Here is a 23,941-nt window from a genome sequence, read left to right as displayed (position 1 = left end):
ACAATATGGAAATATTGTCAAATATTTCCTAAAAAGAAAAAAAACCCCAAAGCTCACACTTTCTCTGCAGTTGATCGGATAAGCTCTCTCTCATACATCGGAAAGCTGACTACTTTCCAACAACTTGATTTCACAAATGGAAAAACAGCATCTGTTTTCCCGCAGCTCCACATATGGCTCTCACTGTTGCTGCACGGAGCTGAAGCAGGTAGCCCCTGCGAGCACAGCCCTCTGGAGCCCCATGGCCCCCTGGGACAGGCCAGCATTGCCCGGCTGCGAGGGACACCGTCTCCCCCGGCACTTGGAAGCTCATACTTCATCAGCATATGCAAAGCATCCTTCCCAACGTCAACTTGTGGGGAAAATTGCTCAAACATGTATTTAGGGCTCTTGCACTTGTCTGTTTGGTGTGGCGATTTCAGTATATCTATTCCAAGGCATGATTGCTGAAGGACTTTAGAAAATGCCTAGCTGTCATCAGCGGAGTGTGAGGGGACCTCAAATAATTTTCAGGCAGAGTGGTGTGTGCATGTGAGGAAAAGAAACAGAGCATCTATGCTAGAATTAAGATAAAATGCATGCATTTTTTCTCCACAGCACATGATTATTTTTGGCTCTGTAATGTGTGCTATGCTATCCAGCAGCTCTTGCTGGTCCATTTGGAGGAGTCTGAAGCTGAAGTCAGATAAAAATATCCGGGTTGGTGGGTTTGGATTTGTTGTTTTTTTTTCCTTTTCTTGTGTTTTGGTAAGCATGTCTGCTTGTGGAGGTCAAGGGACTGGCAACATCAGAAATTGCATTTCTGAATGCATCCACAGTCCAGGTATATTTCAAACAGATGCTCTTATTCTTGGACTGCCCAGCCAATGACCTTAACCCCGATTTGGAAGGACGACTCAATCTACAATAAAGAGGAAAGGTGATTTAGTCTCCAGCCAGTCTTGGACCTCTCTGAACACAGTTTGTCACTTGTGCTGAAACATCAAATCATTTGGTAACGTGAACTATCTCCCACTAGCAATCAAACTGAGACTAATCATTAGTCTTTCCCTTTAAAATCTGGCTCTGAATAATCGCAGTGTTAAATACTCTCTATTTTCCCTCTACATAACAAAATGTAATGCATGACTGTCTATTTAACCACCCATCTATACAATTTTTTCAGACTTCTTGAAGACCATACGCAAGGAAAAAAAAGACTATTTTCTGTGGCCACTGCTGGAGACTGCTTTATAGCAAGTTACTACTTGACAAAAACCAGATTGGTTCAAAAATATCATTCTTTTCTGCAAAGCTTTTATCCATATCTTCAAACTGGGCCCCAAAATCCTAAAAGTAGTTTGGATTAAATCTGACAACACTAACAGTAACTGCACATCCTCTGGTGAGACAGCATCTCAATTCACAGCATCAAGAAAGCACCACGATCCAGGAGAAACGCTGACATGTGGCTGCAGCAAGACGCCTTTAACAGGGAATAACACAACCCCCAAAACTGGATGCAGCCTACCTTTGGGGCAAGAGGAAGTAAACAAAACTCATGGCAGTATTCGCCACAGAAGAGGCAGCAACATCTCAGAGATTACTTCAGAGAGACAGGGACAGCAGGTGGGTCTGGAGAAAGTGAAGGTAGGAGATGAAGGAAAAGTGGGCATGAAGAGAATGTGGAAAGAAAAGTGAATACAGAAGACAGAAGAAAAAAGAGAGAGGGAATCAGAGGAATTAAAGCTGGTGAGAGGATGTATAAGGGGGGAAGAATAATGCCAAATGTGATCTTTAGGAAATCAGATGTCTCCTCCGATCATATATCAGCTGAAGGAAAACAAAGCTCAATATGATTTTGTTTGATGCAGGGAAAACAAACACCCGGTTACTGAAGTCTGTGACAGTGTACAGCATCTTTCCACTCACCTATGTCAGGAAGGAGCTGCTAGTGCTTAATCAGCCAGGGCAGACATCAGACTGTGAGGGAGAGGGAGAAAGAGAAATGCCAGCTTGGCAGCTGGTTTGCAGGATGGCAGAAACCTTCATTTTCATAAAACGGGGAGCCGAGTTAAACTAGATATTAGGGCAAAAAGCCAGCCAGACTGCTTTGCTTGGCCTCTCGTGGCTTTAGTTTTGCTCTAACTTAGTGAATTGTGTGTTGTGAAGCAAATAATCTCTGCATTCTCTGCAGACCTGGGCAAGATGAAAAGTCCACTGATGCCTGAACCCAGAGGAAGAGGCAGTTTTTGTTTTAAGGGGTTTCACCTTCTCATATTCAGAAGGTGGCAGAGTGTTCCTATAGCTCTGTAGATATCTGGGTACCTCATCTGGAAAAATGCTGGGACCTACACTGAAACTGAAAGGCCAGGAGGGAAGCAGAGCTCCATGTGCTCTGTGACTGCCGCAGTCAGCGCTGTGGCAGCAAGCCTCAGGTGTCTGCTTTTCATGGCTACTGAATATCTTCTCAATACTGAAAGACTGGCACATGGAAAATTATGTTGGAGTCATTTAATAGATATCTTTAGCACTTGGAGAGTAAATGTGCTGTAAGGTCAGTGCAGAAATCCAACACTTTCCAGGAAATTTGCAGAATAGCACCAACAGCCATTGTACGGCTGCCCTCTAAGTGTCAGAGTTTCTGTTTGTTTGGTAACCTCAGTTTCTAATGTATTAGTAAAGGTATGTTTTTATTTGTCTTGTGGTAAAGGTGGCAAATAGAGATCATATTTTCTGTCAGGCTCATTTATCCATGGATAAAATACCTTGAAAAGAAAATATCTAAGCCCTAATATAACAGGTGCCTACAGGAAGAACACCAAAAATGTGGTTGATGTAAAAATAGGCATTGTGGCATATTAAAAAAATCCGATTCCTCCTTTTAATACCAAGGTCTGTGTTTTTATGTTGAATCATGCTTCCATGTAACACGCCATTTCACTCAGTGAAATGCCATGGCTGTATTTGAAATGAATAGCAAAATTCCTCCCTCACAGAGCAGTAAATTTTCCAAGTGTTTGTGGTTTGTTCTTTTCAGATGGATGAAAAAAGGAGGGAATCCACCTCAGAAATTATTAGAATACTGTCATAGTATCATTCATCTTGGCAAAAGTTGACTGAGCAGATGATGAAGATCCACTTAACTTGGACTCAATCAAAGGTTTCGCTATTTTCATTTCACAGGCCAGATGTAGCTCATCACCAGTTGGAGCTGATTTCAGAAGAGGTGTTGAGTTTGTTGGTCCAAGAGAGGATCTGATCCAGGCATCAAAGGGAGCCACGAGAGAAGCGTGTTCTCCCCCCTGCTTACAATTGTCTGCAGTACTGGCTGCTCACTTCTGACAAACCTGCTCTACTGTCCCAGAGCAAGGGCTCCTGTACCCCTCTTCTCAACCCTCCCCTCCCTGTCCGAGCCTACTGTCCTGCCAGCAGCCAGCTATGCGGCACGGACCTGGTGCCTGCACAAAAGTGAGGAGGAATTGCTAATAAATGCAAGCCTGTGCATTGGGAAAATTAAGAGCCAGCTTCCTGCTGTGTGTTCATTTGACTCATCCACGCCCATACACCAAGCAAGGAGGTAGCTATCTCTTAACCACTTCTCCTTTGTGATTCTTAAACTTTTTCACTGTTTTGTGGGAAAGACATTCCAAGTTATCTGCGCAGCATCTGTTGCCTTCTCTTTCTGACCCATGCAAGAAGCTTTGCTGGTCTAAAATGACTGAAATGGTTTATTGATGATGCCCACAGGATTCAAGATGCAAAAAGTTCAGCAATACCCCAGCAGGATGCAAAAAGTGCGTGAAAGTTTTTCTTACCCTGTCTTATGTCCTTAAATACAAAATGTGCCTGAAACATTACTGATGCCTATTTTCCCCATTTCTGTCACTGATTCTAATCAGAGTTCAGCACATCTCTTGAAAATGAAAGCCCTTGCAAGCAGTGGTAAATAGAAAATATCTATTATTGTTGTATTAATGTAGTACAGATTTGTTTAGTTAGGGTATGACTCAGCCTTATACAGAGGGTCAGCCTTAAACCTAGGCGTGACATTGTGAGCTTCAGAACCTAACTAGACTTTCTCTGGGTTTCACACTTTTTTCCTGATGCTTCCCACGAGGTGACCTTTCTCTCTCTTGTAGATTTTGTATGAATGGGTCACAGGAATCTCTGATGCATTCCCAAAATTTTATCAGCATTAGTAACATAAAAAGCTCTTTCTGATATTATTTCTTCTATTTTCAGTCTCTGACTGGATAATCTTCAAATGACTAACCAGGAGAGCAGGAAAACTTCATAAAAACATTGCAATATAACAAACTAGTGAAATACTAATTTGGTTTTTCCAGCACATTTCCAGCACAGATCTGTGCTGGGGTCAAAAGCTGTAGTCCTGTTACAGACTTTACAAGGTCAGATCTCTGCCTGGTCATAAAAACAGACTGCATGTTAGTTGCTTGCAGTGTTCTGTTCCAACAAAAACTATTCAAATTCACCTTCTCCAAGTGTCTGAAAGGATGAACAAATTGAAATTCCCATTGTAACAATATATTAGAACAGTAAATATATTTATCAATGTTGGAAAAGATGGGCTGTCAGTTTTGTGCTTCTCCTTTCACATTTCTTCATTTTCTTCTTTACCATCATGCTAATGACAGCAACCAAAAAAACACTTTAAAAAGCCCCAACAAACCCCCTTCCCCCATTGCCCCAGCAAATCACCATTTGGAACATTTTCATAAATGTTCTTTTCAAGACATGCCCTACTCAATGAAATAGATGCCTGAAATCATGCATACTTCAGCGTATTTCCTTTTCACATTCCTTCTGGACGTGTATTTATATGCCAACTTGTCTTCATAAATTTCATACCGGCCTTATAATATCACAAATTAATGATGCTACTAGAAAAGAACTCAGCTGCTTTCAAAGGAGCAATAATCATGTCAGAGGTGCAGTTGGCATGAAGATGATTGAGTTGCACCTCTTCTCTGAGATATTTTCGGGGATGAATCATCCCTTACATAACATATAGCAATGGACAAATTTTCCATGTTACTCTGATACCTCATGCCATCACATTTAATTGTGTAACAGTCAATCACTCTCGCATAAATTTGCTTCCTCAGTGATTTGTTGTAAGACCATGGTAGATGTGTTTTCGGTAAGCTGATTCCAGACTTCAGAAGACACGTGTCTGACACTACACTGAATTGCAGGAACTGCAGGGTAGTGACACACCTTTCTGGACACAAACTCCCCTTCTGACTCATTGATGTGAGCTAATTGGAACTGCTCTCTTGATATTAACTCCTCCTTTGTGAACAATTACAAGTGAAAGTGACAGACAATAAGAAGTCACTTTACTGTAAATAAAAGACCTTCTTACACATTTTGCTTAAAAGACTTTTTCATATCCCTGCATATCAAAGATTTGCTTTACTGCTTGTGTCATTTTTCAGGTTATGCCTTGCACCTCTCTTTGAGAGATGGCTAGATTAATCATTCTTCTAATACTGCAGGCTGAATATGCTGACCACAAGGCCCATGCTTCTCCAATACCACAGCACACAGACAGTATTGCTGATGTGACACAGAGTATTATCACACTTTCAAGCCAGCCTTCTAGAGAATTCTTTGGGTTAGTGACTATTTTAATAAGCCAGAGTTCATTTTAGCATACATTATTGAAGTTTTTCATTGTGGACTATTTTCAACAATGAAATTACACAGAAGTAATTAAAAACAGTAGTTTTGTATTAAATAGTTATTATACTGGTGGGTTCCAAACACGGAAAGTCCAGAAACATTGGCCTTACTTAGAAAAATGTTTTCAGTAGAAAGCCATAGATCTGGCACAGTGTATCAGGCTGCTATTTCACACAGTGCTTCACAGAGTATGGAATATCTATAAACCACCCACTCTTCAGGACTGATAACATTTCACGTCATCTTAGTGCATGACATCTCCGTATGCCAGAGAGTGGTGAAGTGGGTTTATATCTACATTGACTTTAACCTGGCTGAGGGTGATTCATCTCATTTTGCTTTAAACATGTAACTGAAGTGACTAAGTTGGTAATCTAGATGCCCTGCAGCTTAGGTTGATTTGGTTTTGTGCTGGTGCATTAGGATTCACACCCCTTACCTGCTTCTCTCCCTCCTTCCGCTGAGCCTAGCTTACCTCAGTGAGGTGCTAAAAGATACGTGGGATAAATGAAATGAAATTAAAATATTGGATGGAATTCTGAAAAAAGGAGTAAGACCCACAGTTATTAAAGGAGAATCTCAGCTAACAATGGAAGTATCAGAACGTAGTTCCTCTGATGAGGAGGAGAGTTGATTAGACTTTTACTAACATTGATATTTCAAAATCTTCAACAGGTATCGGATTCTTTTTACCAGAGGAGAAGGATGCACACACACATTACCCATATTCCACTCCAATGACACCTGCATGAAAGAGCTCCCAGCAGACATTTATTCTGTGATAGTAATTTTAACGTAAATCTTTACTACGTGGGTTTTGCATACATTTCAAAAGAGGGTTCGTCTAAGCCATAGCAATGCTGAAGAAGGGAAAATCAACCTGTGTAACACTGAACACAGTAGAGGAAGAGACCATAATTTTGGAAACAATATGTAAAATCTTCTCTCTTTTACGCAAAAAAGAACTTAAAATCAGGAAAGGCTTTAAAGTTCACTGAAGACATAATGTTGTGAATGGTGTTTTAAGATCTGAATTCTGCTAGAGTGCATTTTCCTTTCCACTGCAAAGTTTCAAACAGTGCAATAAATTTCCTTCCTCTCCAGTTATACTTTGTATGCACTCAAGACAAAGTTTGGCTGCAACTTACGTGATCTAAGCCTCCATACAAAAAGTCACGCTTTTCTTAACTGGCTACTGTATATGAAAGGCTACCATACACTAAACTTTTCCCTTGATGCATTCCCTTTCCCTACCAGAAATTTTGTCTGGATAGAGCTTAAGGATCTTGAAAATCTGCCCAGAAATTCCAGATGTTTGCCACCCTGGCTGGGGTGGCAACACTGCCTGGGACACTCTGGACATTCAGAAAAGCTGATTGTGTCTGCAATGGACACGCACATCAATCCTGAAAGATACGTAGGATACGGCTGTGGTTCTGGGAATGCATGCGTCAACAGTGCAGCTTGTGCTCAGGAGACAAGACGGGCAAACTGCATCCTACTTCAGTCTGCAGGATTGCTCTTGTACTTCACACTTAAGATGACTTGTGCAATAAACCTTGTCTTGCCAACTTTTCCTCAGCTTGGCTATTACAGCACTGTTGAGGGGATGTAATTTGATTCCCATCAGTTTGGAGAACTCAGGTTACCCATTGCACAGAATGTGTTCAAGGCTGCTGGCCTTTCTGTTTAATATCAGCTTTACACCTGCACATCTCAAGTCTAGATCTCTAAAGAGATCTAGGCCTTCCAGCAAGGACATCCAGAATCCGACAGAGGCAAGAGAAAAGTCTCCCAGGAATGACACTGTTAGTGAAAAAATGTATTTTATGTTCATATTTTCTGCAGTGGTCTTTCTGGGTCAATAAATTGTACCTTTGGACAAAGGGCCTGAAAAAGGTTCTGGCTCCACTTTATGCCTCCTGTTGAATTCAGCCCTTATTTGATATTGTGGTGGACTCATGAAAGTCAAAGTACTTGCACATGTGTTAGCCAGAGTGAAATCCAGGATGTGGATGTTCATTTCAAGGGACTGTATACAGTTTTTGACTGATTCAGTTCATAAGATTTTGGACTCATACAAAACATTTATTCTACCTTCATAAACATACAAACATACACTTTTACCTGCCTTTTCCAGTGCCACTTTGCAGAACAGACCATCAGGATTAATCTTGCATTGTTACAAAAGATCTTAGCAAACCCAAGTTTTTCAATGGATGTAGGGCCTTGTGTGAAATCTTTTACATATTTCTCTGGATAAACAGAGAGAACTGGTCTAAAAAAAAAGGCATCTGACAATAACTCCTGTTCTGGGAAGTTACGTAAAACAGGAAACGTGCCAGTAAAGAGTTTCTTCACTTTAAAGATGTGTCCAAATTAATGGACAATTGCCTTGGTTGACCAGAGACAGATTTCTTTGGTAGCTTGCCCACAAAAACAATCCAAGAATAATGAATGCAAGTAGCTGGACAATATTTTTCTAAAAACTATTGCTTGAGCAGACATCATGGTTCTACAAATGACCAGCATGACTTTTATGTTCTGTGTTTAAATAATCCAGTATTCATTTCCCTGCTTTCCTCCTTTCTGAGTGTCCTTCCATGGCAATCTCCCTGTTGATGGGAAGATCATGTATTTCAGTACCTCTGTGAAAAAAAAACTTATCTTTCTTTTTTATATAATAAATTAGACCAGGATTCAGTATTTTCATTTTAGTGCTTTTGGCTCTCTGGCGATGAAGTGAAACTCAGTAACTTTCTATTTTTATGTCTTAGTGGATGTTATGGCATGCAGAAAACTTCCTAACTTCTAAATATTATGGATTTGCTGGCTTTTAGTGCATTTCTTGACAATGTAATCAATCTTTCCTCCAGCTTTCTTTTTATCAAGAAATGTCACCTTTTTAAAGGAGAAGAGAAAACAAAACCAAAACAACCTGATTTGAGGTCTGGATTCACACACAGTTTCCTTTGCAGTAAGGATGAAGAAAGACATAGAACCTGAGTGGCAGGTATGTTATCACTTGTATGAAATGGGCTACTCTTGCTAGACTCTCCCAACACAACTGTTAATATCCTATAGCACAGGAACAGAACATTTGTATTTAAACAAAGCATGGGTTATTTGTTCCATGCATCCTCTCTCGTTGGACACTCTATTCCTTTGCTTTTTATCTGCTTTTCCTCTTTATAGTCTGTCATTTTAACCAATATATCTGAAGGAATTCGGAATAACCTCTTTGCATGCATATAAAAAACAAGCATTTTTTCATTTATTAAAAAACTACTTCATGAAAAGAAAATTCATAATGCTCTTTGGCATTCCATCCTCCTCACATGGCTTGTGAGACATCAAGTATTTCTCTCTCCAGTTTGTGCAAGTCTGCAAAAACTGGGAAGCTGGCAATCAGGATCTGATATGAGGCACCCAGCATTTATAGTTTTAATCAAATTTTAAACATTCCAAACTGATTTAGGGTCTTAAACCAGAAAGTATTGCTTTGGCAACCTATTGGCTACACTTAAGCAAAAGCATATACAACATTTTTATTCAGGAACTGAAAAGAATTGTTTCTTTTTCTCTTTCTGAAGAAATATTCCATTAAATCTCTAATGTGAATATTATTTAAAAAAATGGGTTTATTTCCTCTGAGGAAATAGATTTCCTATGAATATCTGTCACACAGTAGATATTTTCCCCTCTGAGGTGTATTGACCCTGGCTGGGTGCCAGGTGCCCCTCAAAGACACTCTGTCACTCCCCTCCTCAGCTGGATGGGGGGAGAGCAAATAAGATGGTTCATGCGTTGAGATAAGGACAGGGAGATCATTCAGCAATTACTGACGTGGGCAAAACAGGCTCGACCTAGGGAAATTAATTTAATTTATTACTAATCAAATCAGAGTAAGATAATGACAAAATAAAAGCTAAACCTTAAAACACTTCTATCTACCCCTCCCTTTTTCCCAGGCTTAACTCTACTCCCATATTCTCTGCCTCCTCCCTGCCACCCTGCCAGTGGTGCAGGAATAGCAGTGCAGGATCCTTTCCATAGACCTGTGTGTCTGCAGAGTTGTTTCTCTTCTCACTCCTCTTTCCTGATGAAGTTGCTGTTCAGTGGGTTTTTTTTTTCCCTTCTTAATTAGAGTTGCTACCACCATCATTAATGGGCTCTGCCTTGGCCAGTGACAAGATCCCTCTTTGGAGCCTGCTGGTGTTAGCCCCATCAGACATAGGGGAAGGTTCTAGCAGCTTCTCACAGAAACCACCTCTGTAGCCCCCCCACTACCAAAACCATGCCATGCAAACCCAATACCCGAATTCCAAAACAAAACTGCTGTTATTAAAAGCTTACTGAAGTCAAAAAGCATTCAGTTTTTTAGGGTTTTTAATTGAAGACTAGAACTTAGATAGTATGGCATGGAGTTTTCTGCATTGGGTTTTTGTCAAAGATTTGACTCTGACAGCTAAGGGCTGGGTAGTTAACTGCTTTTAATCATATTGTTCTCACAACTTGTGTCAGCATTGCCTAGAGCTACAGAAAGCTGCTCAGTATTGTAGAGACTGAGATTCTAGTGAACAAAAATCAGTGTAAAATGTGAAAGAAACTACATCAGTGTGGATTTAGACAAAAGGGGATGAGCAAGGGTAAACTCTCATCCTCTACCCTCTAATCTGCAAATAAGAGGGGTGAATGGATGTAACACAGGCAACACTAATGGGCAGCAGTGTGTATGATTTACAGAAGCAAAGGTGAATGGAGGTGGGGGGGATCGTGGTAGTACAGAAGACAAGGAAGCCAGAGCCCAGCTGCTGTGTAACCATGGGCAACTACATGGACTCAGAGGGAATTTCAAAGGTGCCAGCACAACTGCCTTTGGGGTCTGCCAAGCAGCCAGATGCTGGTGCAGAGTGAATGTTTTAGACCATTTGCCATACTGTTTTCAGAATTCTACCTGATCATCTTCCCAGCTCCTTTGGAAAACCCAGTGGTGTGTTAATTACAAACTTCATAAAAGGAAAAAAAAGTCCACAGTAAGCTTAGTGTATTTACAGAACTTCCGCTTAAATACGAGACAAAAATGTACACTGTTACAATCAGTATGTTAAAATTCGTGGGCAGTGTATAACATTCACGGCCTCTCTGATTAAAAATGAAATTCCTTCTTTCTGTAATATCCAGGAATTTTCATTAAGCAAAATTAAGTTCTTAAGGACAGCTACTAAAAGCAGCAGCTGACATTCCTGTTGGTAGAGCTACACAGTGGCCTGTGACTTGTTTTTTCCCCACTTCTTATTTCTAACGAGGCAACACATATCTGCTCCATATACCCTTCTTCTGAAAACCTCTGACCACTGGAGAAATATGAGAGTCCTGCAATAATTTGTAGTTAAGTAGGTCTGATGAGAAGGGTAAGATGAAGCTATAGATTTGCCATCGGTAGATGCCTATCTGTTGATTAGATATAACTGTGTTTTTATTTCCATCTCTTCCAGATTAGAGGATATAAAAGCAGTCACCTGTCAACCCAATCCAGCAATGAAATTCAGCAGCCTATTGTCCCAATCACTGCTTTCAATCACTCTAAACGGTCTCCAGAGACAATCATTATTATAGGACATGTTCCTAAGAGTAGATAAATGGAGCTCAACCTGCCAGCCTGCATAGGGAAAGATGGACAGTCTTGGCCAAAAATATGAAAGGGCCTGGAGCTTTATTGACATTTACATCAAAAATAGTTAGCAATGAAAGCAGCTGTTGTGGAGAGCTTTCACCACAACGTGTTTGGAATATGCTGTGAATTGAAATACAGACCTCCTGACAAGCAATTTACCTTCTGTCATTCTCCATGTGCTTGCAGCATTACTGGGTACTTGCTGTGATAGCCCACTTAAAGCTGCACATGTGTACAGTTTGGATGAAAGATTAACTGCAATTTGAGGCAGGAAGTAACGAATTGTGGAGTGTCATTCATAATGGCCGACATTGTCATCTGCAGGGTGACACCACAGCAAGAAGGTGCCTCTGTTGTGACGAGCTTATAGATTCAGATGTCATTCATCCTAATGAAGATCTGCCTACAGTTCTAATAAGCAGAGTGTGAGACAGCTCAGGATTATAAGCATTAATCTGCCTTGTTTGTTGACATTAACATGATGACTAAAATGCCATTATGCAAGAAATTCTTTCTAAAGCTATTAAAAAGGGGCAATCTTAATGTGAGTATTACAGCCCAGAACAAAAGATGTGCCAGGAGTTAATTTCCGTGTTTACTCTTGTCATTTTCTACACCGCATTGATTTTTTTATTCCTCAAAATAACTTATGTTGCGCAAAAGTTTCTGCTATTTCATGAATATAGTACCACTTATTGCAGCTGAAATACAACCCACATGCTGGTTCCCCCTAATGCAAAATGTAATCCATTAACCCACAGTGCTCATTGTTTAATGCAAGTAACAATAGGATAAATATTTAGCTATCATTTTGTGAAAATAACAAAACTAAATCATGCCAAGCATACTTAAAAGGAAGACTTATGCTAATATTTAATTTAAATAATTGACCTAATATGTAGGTAGATTGGATTTTCTTTTCAGCCATGCAAATAAGCCATTTTCAAGCTGATGCAGTGCTCTTGACTATGGGTGTCAATGGAGAACTGCCAAGGCTGATTTTTCCAAAGACATCAAGTCTCTTACAAGTCATTATCAACTGGAATTGAAATAAATCTGTGTGTAAATCTGTGTTTAAAGATGGCTAGAAGAAGGATATTAAGGGGTTTGATCTTTATCCCTGCAGAAGTAGATGACATATATAAAAATGGATTTCTGTGCTTGTCTTTACAACTAAGCTTAAATATCATTTGCTATCTAAAAACTGTATTCACTAGCAAAATCCAGGCAACAATCTAGTATCTCAGAGAAGGGATAAAAGATTTTCATTGTAGATACACCTAAGACACACAGGTTTTAAAGGACTGTGATGCAGATGGGAGATTTCTTTGCACTTGTACATGCTTCAGCATCTTGGTTTGTTTTTTGTTTTGCTGTTTGGTTTTGGGTTGTGTTTTTTTTTACACCTAGTTCTTAAAACCAACTTGAAAATTCTTAATTCTTAATTTATGTAAGACACATTTCACCAGAACATAGCTATTGCTATTTTTGCTGTCTGGATGTGGAACAAATTACACTCCACAGTAAGAAATTTGGGTTGAGGGTAGGTTAGTAAAAGATCTTCTAAAAAAGTTAGTCAAAATCTAGTGGCAGCTGTTATCTTTGTAATGTGTCAGTGGAGGACAAGGTGAAAGATTTATCTTGACATATGTTTGCCTATACATCAATGGATGGAGGTGAAGTAATTTAAAATCAAGGAGGACCTAGGAGACATGCTGAGGGACAAGAAGATTATTCACTGTGCCTTCTAAGTCTTTTATATCTCTGCAAAACGGACAACATTAAATAGTTATATCTACCACAGTCCAGCAGGAAAAGAGTGGGAAGAAAATCCATACTATGTGTGGGACCATTGTAGGCTGCTTCTAATGAGAGCTGGGTAGTGGGATCCTTATTGTAATTCTGTGACTTACTGACTGAAAACTACATGCTACAGCAAAGCTAAGCATGGATTTTTGTTTTTTCTTCTAGTAAGGAAGATTTTGCTACTAAACCATGATACCTTTACAAAGGTCCTTCCGTAACACTAATATAAGGACATACAAAAGGGAAACTAAAATTGCTAAAGGGTGCATTTATTCCATGGAAGATCCAGGTTCCTTCGGGAGGTAAAAGAAGTACCCATTAAAGGTGAAGGATAAACTGCCAGCTTATGTCAGGCTTACATTTTTGCCCTACAGGCCAAGTCTAGTATTGCAGCTAAAAATGATAAAGGCCTTCAGACTGGGAAGTCACTGGACTCCAAATGCAGCAACTGGAGTGATTTAGAGGTCTTGGAGTCGGGTTTAAAAGGGATACTGCTCGAAGCAAGGAGCTTCCAGAAGAAGCAGGGGCATGGCATGGCATTTTAAGCCCAGACAAATAAGGAAATACCTCTGATGGGAATAATCCTAAATCTCAGGTTACAGAAATCTCTCACAAAAGCAGGATTTTGATCTCATTTCAAACAGTCAAGCAGGGAACACGTTTATTGTATGGCAGGACCTGGAGAATGTGGCACTTCACTTCTCCCCTGATCCTGGAGCAGAGCAGAAGCTGCCACGTGGGGGCTCAGGTTCTTTGCATTTCCTCTGTTTGTTGGGTCCCTAATTCCACCCCCAGGCCTCTTTGGGGGGCCAGGATATTTGGTTTGATCTCCAAGTCTCCCTGTGGATGAATGGTCTTTTTCTTAGCAGGTGAGAAGAGTATTTCAAGTCTTCTCGAAGGGGGGGTTATGCTGAAGGTTTGAGCTGCCAGGCACGAAGCTCCATTGTGCTAGGGACTAGCAATAAGGCAATGAAGAAATCCCAGCGGGGGGAGATGGAAGATGGCCTCTGCTTTCCCCTCATTGTCTATGTGGGATATGCTCTGAGGGTCTGAAGCACAAGGCTGCACTCACACAGAGGCATCCCATGTGACTTATTGTCCTCTACATCCCTTCCACGGTGTGACTCCCTTGGCAGCACTGCCAGACAGTCCCTGTTGGCTGTTTCAGCTGGGTGGGACTTCTGGCTCAGCTAGCACTGACTCCCTGATATATTTCTGACTAGAGATATGCTCTGTCCCAAGGGGAATGTACCTCAAAGAGCAGCTGTTTGCCCTACCCCTTGCACCAGCTGCACATCTCTGGAGCACCAGATGCATACAGCAGCTTTCACGGTGTCTACACAGTGGGCTGGAACAACACAGTACTGAACCATTTTCCTGCTCTGTTTGAACAAAGCTGCTATTCATTTCCTAAGCCTGCATCAGGTAGGTGAGGACAGCACAAAATCAAAATTTCAAGTCCTTCTAAGAGAATTTTCCTCTTGCAAAACACTGTGGTCCTTCATGACGGTAATCTGGCTGTTTGTGGGAAGTGTCCTAGAGGTAAGAGTGAAACACCACCTGCAAACATGCTTCTAAAACTTCTAAAAACTATCTATCTCAATTACATAGCCATGAGAGTTATTCCAGGCCACAGAAACCCTGCTGCCATGGTTTAACCCCAGCTGCAACCATGCCACACACAGCCACTTGACCATTTTCCCACAGTCGGGGGAGAAAATTATATGGGTAAAAGTGAGGAAACTCATGGGTAGGGATAAAGACAGTTTAATAGGTAAAGCAAAAGCCACACATGCAAGCAAAGCAAAACAAGGAATTAATTCACCACTTCCCACCACACCAGGTAGGTGTTTAGCCATATGCAGGAGAGCAGGACTTCATCACATGTAATGGTTACTTAGGAAGACACACACCATCATTTCCAACATCCCTCCTTCCTTGTTCTTCCCCTACCTTTACATGCTGAGCATGACATCATACGGTGTGCAATACCTCTTGGGTCAGCTGGAGTCAGCTTTCCGGCTGTGTCCCCTCCCCATATCTTGGGCACCCCCAGCCTGCTTGCTGGTGGGGTGGCGTGAGGAGCAGAAAAGGCCTTGACTCTGTGTAAGCACTGCTCAGCAGTAACTAAAACATGCCTCAATTATCAACACTGTTTTCAGCACAAATCCAAAATGTAGCCCTACACCAGCTACTACAAAAAAAAAAAAATAACTGTATCCCAGCAAAAACCTGCACATCTGCTTAGGCTTCATGTAAACTGTGACACATGGATGTATGCCCACATCAGGGTCCTGGTCCTCTGAACAGGGGAGGTGCTTGGAAGCACACCATGTATTTTGCCAGCCTCTGCACACAGGTAGAGTTCCTCTGAGGGAAAAAAAAGAGGATTTGAGATGGCGAGGCAGAGAAGATAAAACCCCTGAATTGCACGCAGACAGAGACAGCTCAGTCCTGGAAACTGCCTGCAAGCCACAGGCTGGGCCAGCTCTGAGGGTCTACCTAAATCACTCCACTGAATAGCAGGCCCAGTCCAAACCCAGGAGATTCACAGGATATCGATTCAGCACTGTAGATTCAAAAGCCACCTCTGTGAATATTTGTTCGAACTGGGTTTTTTTTTACTTTATTTATTTTTTTGTAATGAAAAAGACTTTTGAAGTGATATATACTTACATTTGTTTGTCTATTTGTTTGTTTCCAAGCAACAAAATGAAGCATTCCAACAATCCAAACCCAGCTGAGATTTCGGGTTAAATGGTTCTTTGCTGGGAAGTGCTTTTGTTTGTGGCATATATTTATTTTCTGGTAGAATCTAGACATCCAGAAATGTCCACAAGCTCCAAGAAATGAGTCTGCAACAACAGGCTTCTTACCACGCTTTTAATTCTGGACTCAGAGCAAAAACGTAGCTGATTTATTAGACATTGCTAGAAATGCAAGTTAATTGTTTGAAGTTAACTACAGATTTTGGTGGCATAAGTGTCCCACAGATCCGACTGACTGAAGATGTGTGAACAGGTGAATAGCATCCGAATCACTGATTACTTTCGATATTTAAAATGAGAGTGGAGTGGAATATTTCTATAAGGCAAAGGAAAGTGATAGCTGAAAGCGTGAGGAGAATTTGAAGGAGAAATAAAAAAAAAATGAAGCGGAATTTTTTTAAGATAAAAGTAGATAGAACCCGAAGTATATGTTGTTGAACAGACCCAAAGTATTTTTAACTAAGAGTTTCATCTGTTTTGACTTAATTCACTGAATAAAAACATTGCCTTTTCTAAGCAAAGTCTGATGCACAGTTTTCACAGAGCTTGGCAAAGCTTCCATCAAATCACTTGTGTCTTTAATTAGACCTTGTGCTGGGAAGAAGCTGACTGTGACTTTAGGGGTCAAGATGGAGCATCTTATTTTTAAGAGAGAATAATAATGGGTCATTGAACCACTGGGTAGATGTTCAGAAAGCACGAGTATTCGACTGCCTGTCAAGTTTCCATTTGGATCTAGGAGCAGATCAGAAAAATTCCATCAGCCTCCATGAAGAATTGTCAAAACCTGCTTCAAGGCTAAGGGAAGTAAAACAAGAGAGGGTCTCCTGGTGATCACACTGATCACTCTGCTTTGATATTTTCATATCGGAGAAAAATACTGGCCTTAATAATGGAAGGGAAGGAAGCCAAAACTAAAGGTCTGAAAATTGCTGATCTTCCCACAAGTATTAGGAGAAGCAGTCAAACGAATACACTGGAGGATTATCTTTTCCTCTTTTCAGACTGCATTAACTTTCAGCTACAGCTATGTAGGCATATTTCTAGCCCAGAAGCTGGACCTACTTTTGCCTTCTCTAACACTGTCATTAAACAGTAACACTATCTGGCAGCAACAAACAGTGCAAAATAAGTCTAAGATTATCCAACAGCACACACAGCTGAGAACATTCAAAACCAGCTGGCAAATGTTTGGATTTACTCCAGATTCTCATAGTTGTCTTCCTTAATGCAGACAAAGGTAACAAATGTGAAAGAGGAGCCAAAGATTCCTGGTTTGCTCCCATGCTGTGCTTTCACCATCAAACTGATTACCGGGTGATCTTCGCTAACAAGGACACACTGTGATTTTCCTTCCTTAAATCCCCTGAATTTTGTTGAACCTTGGTAAGTGATAGAACAAAGAATAAAAAAACAACATCCATGAGGACAGCATGTGACTGAAAGGAAAAAATCTTCTGACATATCTTAGTGAAACCTTGCAAACTGATTATGCTGTGTATGAATTTTCTTCATTGTGCTCAAAGGACCACACAAAATCAGCCCTCCAAAACCTGAAGTCTTGGCTTATCGCCATCAGAAAAATCCAGACTCAGAGAACAAGTCCTGGAGCAAAGGACTTGTCTCTTTCATACAGCTCTTGTAGAAGAAGGAAAGACTTCAGACAGGCATTGCCTGACACTAAAACCTGCTTGTCTGCCTGTGGTAAATCTGTGTTTGATACACCGATACAGATGTCCCCATGCTTGCCTTTCATTTGAGACCTTTCATTGCTCGTAGCTGACATTCAAACCACCAAATGGAATAAAAGCTTGATTGCCCCGACCACATCAACCATGAGCTCCAGTCTCCTTTCTGCAGTACACCTGTGCTGCTGGCAGCAGTAGGCTGCTGCACATGACACTGGTAAAAGAAAAATTGTGAATGTTTGTCCTGGGTTTACCCAGGATAATTTATTATTATCTACTTCTCCTATTTCTATTTGTACTCACAGAAGAGGCATGCTTTTGATTTCCAGCACAGCTGCTTCTCCCCAGTCTCCCCAGCCCTCCCAAGTTCCTCTGACTGACTTGGGAGCTACATGAATCACATCCTCTGTGAAACACTGAGGTTATTTGGTATCATGAGAAGACACTCCTACCATTTAGCCAGACAGTACGTTTTCTCTGTGAGTAGCTACATGTGAACATAATTTTCTAGCCAAGTTCAGCAATAAGATGTTGTTAGAAAGTGTAGGTGAATTCTTGCAGCTCCTGATCTCCGTGCTTTAAAGAGTACAAGTTCCCTTGTCAGGGAGGTCTTACTGCTCTGGAAGGACATGTCCTATTCAGCATACCTGGAGGACCTTTGTGGAGACCATCTGTGCCCTTTCCTGAAGGCAATCTGAACGAAAACTGCCTCGTTCCTGGGGGGAAGGGTGTAACACCCAACTACAAATGCTGGGGGGGAAAAGGCATACTTCTTATTGTGATGCGTGCCTTCTCTGGGTTCTAGATATGATCTCCAAGTGGAGCTGTGTATTATAAAACAGAGATAAAACTAAGCTGATGCTTGATACTTGTAGTACAGGAGGACCCAGGAGCCCAAGTCAGTCTCAGGGCTCCCTCGTGCTAACTTTCCTTCAAGCACTTTTTATGCTTTATCCTATTTACCTATTAATAGGGTTTTTCTCTCCTTTTTAGCTTCTTACAACTTTGGGTGGGTTTTTTTTTTTTTTTTTCCCTTTCTTTCTCAGGGGCTTATTCCCTCTGTCTTGTTTCTAAAAATCAGTAGGGAAAGCAAAAAAATAATTTAATTTAATGGGCTTCCCAGATTGCATTTGGTGACTAACTGACAAAGAAACTCCCCTGCTAGGGAAAATTTCCTTTGAGGTCTTCTTTTCTCATAATAGGAACAGTTTGAACAGGCAGTACTTGTTTCTTTTAAAAGCATTTTCTGAATAAACAACTTTAGTTGGAATTCTTCTGCTTGACTTCCTTATGACTTTGGGAGTACTTGTTGCAAAAGTTACCCTCTAAGCTAATTAATAAGTTATTACTCTGTTTCGCAAACATCTTCATTCTAACCTTGCAAGTCAGCTACCCTCATAGACAGCTGAGGGCCGCTTCATAGCTGATATAAATTGCCCCAAATCTGAGTGAGAAACTGGAGGAGACAGAAATGGGCAAGAAGAGAGGACTAGTTATAAATCTGGCCAAGACACTGAAAGGGACATCATTTCCAGGCTTTCATTCCATGCTGCAGATGCACAGACAGAAAAACCTGTATGCAGTGGAACCAGTGAGCTCCACTGTACTCTAATTGGTTTATAGCCATAAATTGACAAGCCCTTAGGAACAAAACTTTTTAAGATAAGTACTGTTAGAGATTCAGCTAACAGTCTGTGATGTCCATTAGACATCCATGGCTGTGGAGCTGCAGATCACCCTACTGAGATGGAGGTGAAACTGCAACGCCTCCTTCCAGACCTGTCCCCCTTGTGTCCTGGGGTCAGAATTTGCTGATGTTTTATGAGTTGAGCAAACAGATTGAGCAGCAGCTCTGGAAGGCAGCGGGCCAGCGGGGCTCAGTCTCTGCAAAAAGTGACCCAATGTGTGCTGAAGGGATGGGAAAGCCCTCGAGACGTGTCACGGCCATACTGCTGCGTCTAGCAGTTAGCTTCTTCCCCCTCTGCCTTTTAATCTTGCCCTGTCACTCTACCCATACATAAGCTCTGTTACCTGTGACCCTTATCCCTCTCCTGCATAGTCAGACAGAAGCATAAATAAATAATGATAGCAAAGGGTGGGGAGGGATCTGAGTTTCAACATTTAAAGCAAAACTCTGAGATAAGGGAAGTTGTGGTCATTTGAGCAAACAAACCTTGGACGAGTAAAGAAAGTTCAGGGGAGAACAAATGAATGAATAAATAAACAGATAAAGTGCTTGTGTGAAGTTTTAAACAAAGAGTCAGCTGCTCTATAAAAACAGGAAGCCTTTAAAGTATGAGGAGAAAGAGGCATTTGTTTTCTGTATGCAGAAAACCATAGCCTTGCTGAGGTGGAAGGAGCAGTGGTTAGAGTCTGGGTACTTTCATTTCCACTCACAGCGCATGCAATTGTAGAGGCAAGCTTCTGCTCTAACGAGATGGGGAGACAGGGTTTAAGCTTGTAAGTTGAGTGAGCCCCTATGGACAAAGGGTAGGTAGAGCTGCATCTGGGCTAAGATGAAGCATGAATCAAGCCTTGGCACTACTGAGATCATTCCAGTTTCCCTTCTTGCAACTTGCTTCTTATTTTTTGTTAATTAAATTTTCTTGAACTGAAAGGTTTTTGAGTTGCAGGTCCGGTTATAAACAGCTCCAAGTGATCAGTCTGAAGGAGTATGAAAAAAGAGAGGTATCTGCATTTACCTGATTCAGCATTTCACTAGCCTGTTTCTAGTTCGAGTTCAATATAATTTCCCTGCTTCTCAATCATACAAAAGGAGACTCCTCTCATGAAGATATTTCAAATATCTTGTTGATAAGTATTTGATATAGACATAATGATATGTAATTTCTGACCTAAAATGACATATTTGTTTGCTTATCTATTCACAAGAGCAAATAAAACTTAAATTGTAAAGTGTATTGCATTAAAAGAATGCAAAGAATCTCCCTAACAACATTCGCAAGTGCTTCCCAGTAAAGTTTATGAAACACATTTAAATATTTATGTAACGTTAAAAATGAGGCATTAATTGGCAAATGACTTAATTAAAATTCTTTTTTGAGTAATTAGGAGCAAATACTTTTGTCTCTGTTTTGCATGCCATTTGTCTTGTTCTCTGTTTGATAAAGCCTGCCTGTCAGTCAAACTTTGCTGCAGGTAATTTTTCGGCTCTGTGGGGAAAATCTTCAAAAATTACATCTGAATTTAAAATATTTTGATTATCATTTTTGTCTAACAAATTCTCCTTTTTACTTCATCTTCTATATGTCCCAGTAAAGCAGCATCCTGGGAATTTAGGGCCTGAAGATGAAATTCTGCATCAAGGCATTGCTGAATTTCCAAAACACTCTCCTGAGAACAAACTGAATCAATCTAGAATCAACAAACAGTGCAGTTAATTAATGAGTACACCATAAGGGAGCTTTTTTAAACAATGTTGACTGCTGCTGCCTCAGGACCAATAGCACCAGAAGTTATTGCTGGTTTCAAAGAAGTGATTCTTAGGGTTCCCCCAAGGCACCTTTTGCTTACATTAGCTATTTACTACAACTTTTCCTCTTATTTGCACCCTAGGGAAAGTATACTTATTTGCTAAATTACTTTTTAAGTGATGCTTCTTCATGCCAGTAGCCTGAGGCATATGAAGGAAGTTGCTACAGCATAAATAACAGCAGAAATTGAGCTGCTTTACAAAAAAGTGCATGGGAAACCTTCGAGCTGGACATCACTCGAGCAGTGCTTCCAAGCCAAGCTGAACCTGAAGGGCTGGGGAGAGCCTCAGGGGAAAACTGCACACCCAACCAACTGTGTGCCACCAGTGGACACAGACCCACATAAGTGCATGGCTCCCCAGAGGGAGCAGCCCTACAATCACTTCAGAGAATCAGGACAGGATAATTGAGAAAAAAACCCAAACACGATGTCCAGCTACTACGAACTGGGGAAGCTGAACTCATCTTAGGAGAGTGATGCAGGTTAGTGAGATCCTGGATAGCAGACTGTCTCCAACAGTGACCTGAATATTCAAACTACAGCCTTTAATGTAAAAAAAAAAAACCCAAATCCAAACAAAAGAATATTAAAAATGTGACTGCATTTTCTTTAAGGTCACAGTGCTACACAATGACAATGCAGTGATTATTTTTCTTGTGTAACTTTGGAATTTCCCTTTCAGGACACTCTGTAGGAGGAGAAAAAATTATCTAAAGTAGGAGGCTGTGTTTACCAAACACCCTTCAAAAGATAAGCTGGGTAGATCATCGTGTTCTTGCAAAATGATGTTTTCTTATTACAGCTATGCAGTAAGAGTTTAAAATTATTGTTAAGTAGGGTCAAGCTATCACTGGCCTGGGGTAAAGTTGTTTTTTGTGTGTAACTAAATTCAGATGTTGGATAAATTGCAGAAAATCCTATTTTAAAGACCCTTGCTGGCAATTTTACTTACCTAAGGCATGTTTTGAGCTCTTTTAACTGTAACAGCATCTGTCGTTCACCAATTTAAAGTGTCCCATGAAATGGAAGTGTAGAAATATTAATCTAAATCTGAATGTCAGCATTATATGTTGATAAGTCCAAGAGACTGTACAAGCATTGGAAATAGCAATAATCATTCGACAGTACTGACTGGATCCTGCTGGAAGGTATTTCCAGTCTTCACATGCTTAAGCAATGTTTACTTACAAGCTACCCCTACCATAAATATTTCAGTGGGGATTCACTGATGAAATGTAATTCCTCAGTGTTAGGCATAATTAATGTTCCAGTTTGCTCATGTTATAAAATGCTATGGCATTTTAACCAGATTTTTGCAGGACCAAGGAAAGAGTGATGAGCTGCAGGATGGGGTGGAGCAAAACCTTTGTGTTTCTGGAGGACTTTCTCTGCAAAAGGTTCAGGCAGGCTGAGAATGAAAGGATCCTGCAAAATGCTGCCTTTGCTCCCAGAGAAGACAGACAGTGAAATCTGTTGCCAGGAGGGCAAGTGCTGTCTAAACCCAGGAAGTTAAACTCAGTCATTTAATTCTCTTATGTTTATGTCTGGTTTTGTTAATTTACTGTGAATTTGAATGGACTTTGCAGCACAGGCACCATGACAGGTTTTGACCCCAGCAACAACCATCTGCTGGGAGGGAAAGACCTCTTGCCACCAAGGCTTGAGCACACACAGCGCATGAGCCTTGTGTAGCTGAGTGTGAGGATGCTGTTTCTTTGGAGCTCCTCCTGGCATTGCCACTATTTATTTGTTTTGTGGCATCCAGTTTCCCCAAGTGAGTGCTGCTGTGTGCTGCATACCAGAGCAGTTCACCGAGGCACTGTGACCAGAGTTGGGGTGCTAGGTGGCCCCAGGGTCTAATCTCTGCAGGGCAGTGCTCAGCAGGGCAGTGCAAGTTTGGCTGCAGAGAAAGGTCCACAGAAGTTGCCATTTCTCTAGTGCTGTTTGGGGTCGATTCCATTTAGTTCAGACTGCAGTCACTCTGGTCTTGACATCAAGGAGCATCTTCTAATCGTGCTTTGATGCTAATACATTATCACTGATTAAAAAGTTGAAACAAATAAACAAAGATTGCTTAAATAAAAAAGAAAAATAGAATAAAAGTGGGCAGTGAGGTGGAAACTGAAGTACTTCCATTAAAAAAAGCATCAGATTTGTACTGCTGCTAGTGATGGTTCTGTTTTCAGCCAGCTTTCAGAGCACATTTATGAAGCAGCTTGTACATGCTGTTTTAAATGCCTCAGTAATAAATGTTGCTTCTCCCCTCCAAACCACAAATAAGGTTTAGTATACTTAAAGGATATGACTTCAGATCAGAAGTGTTCATATCAAGCATTTCTATAAACAACATTTTTGTATCAAACAGAAACAAAAGTAATTTACACGTGGCATTGATACTTTGAATATTGCCTCAGCAGGAAAGTAAGTGGATCACCTCTTGTTCCTTGATATAAGGTTAATATCTGCCTTAGAGATGTGCATCGGATTGGTGCATGTAAAAGCTGGAGATGTTTGCCTGCTTATCTTATGTAATATTCTAGTAACATGGACCACCAAAATCCTTGGACAGAATTTCTGCCTTACAAAAATTATTGTCAATATCTGCTTTTGTTTGTGTGTCATTCTTGTATCAGATGGATGTGAGGGAGTCAATTATTAAATCAAATCACTCAAAAATTTTAGTATTTGAAGGAAAGTGTGCAACACGCTTTGTGGCATCACCTGCTGTCCTGTCTAGTCTATTTATGACTCAGCAGTACCACCTCAACATCTCCAGTCTTCAACAATGAACTCAACCAATTCATGTTCCCAAATCCTTC

This window comes from Lathamus discolor, chromosome 2 (genome assembly GCF_037157495.1).
Source record: "Lathamus discolor isolate bLatDis1 chromosome 2, bLatDis1.hap1, whole genome shotgun sequence".
In the NCBI taxonomy this organism is placed as follows: domain Eukaryota; kingdom Metazoa; phylum Chordata; class Aves; order Psittaciformes; family Psittacidae; genus Lathamus; species Lathamus discolor.
This window is presented reverse-complemented; position numbering follows the sequence as displayed.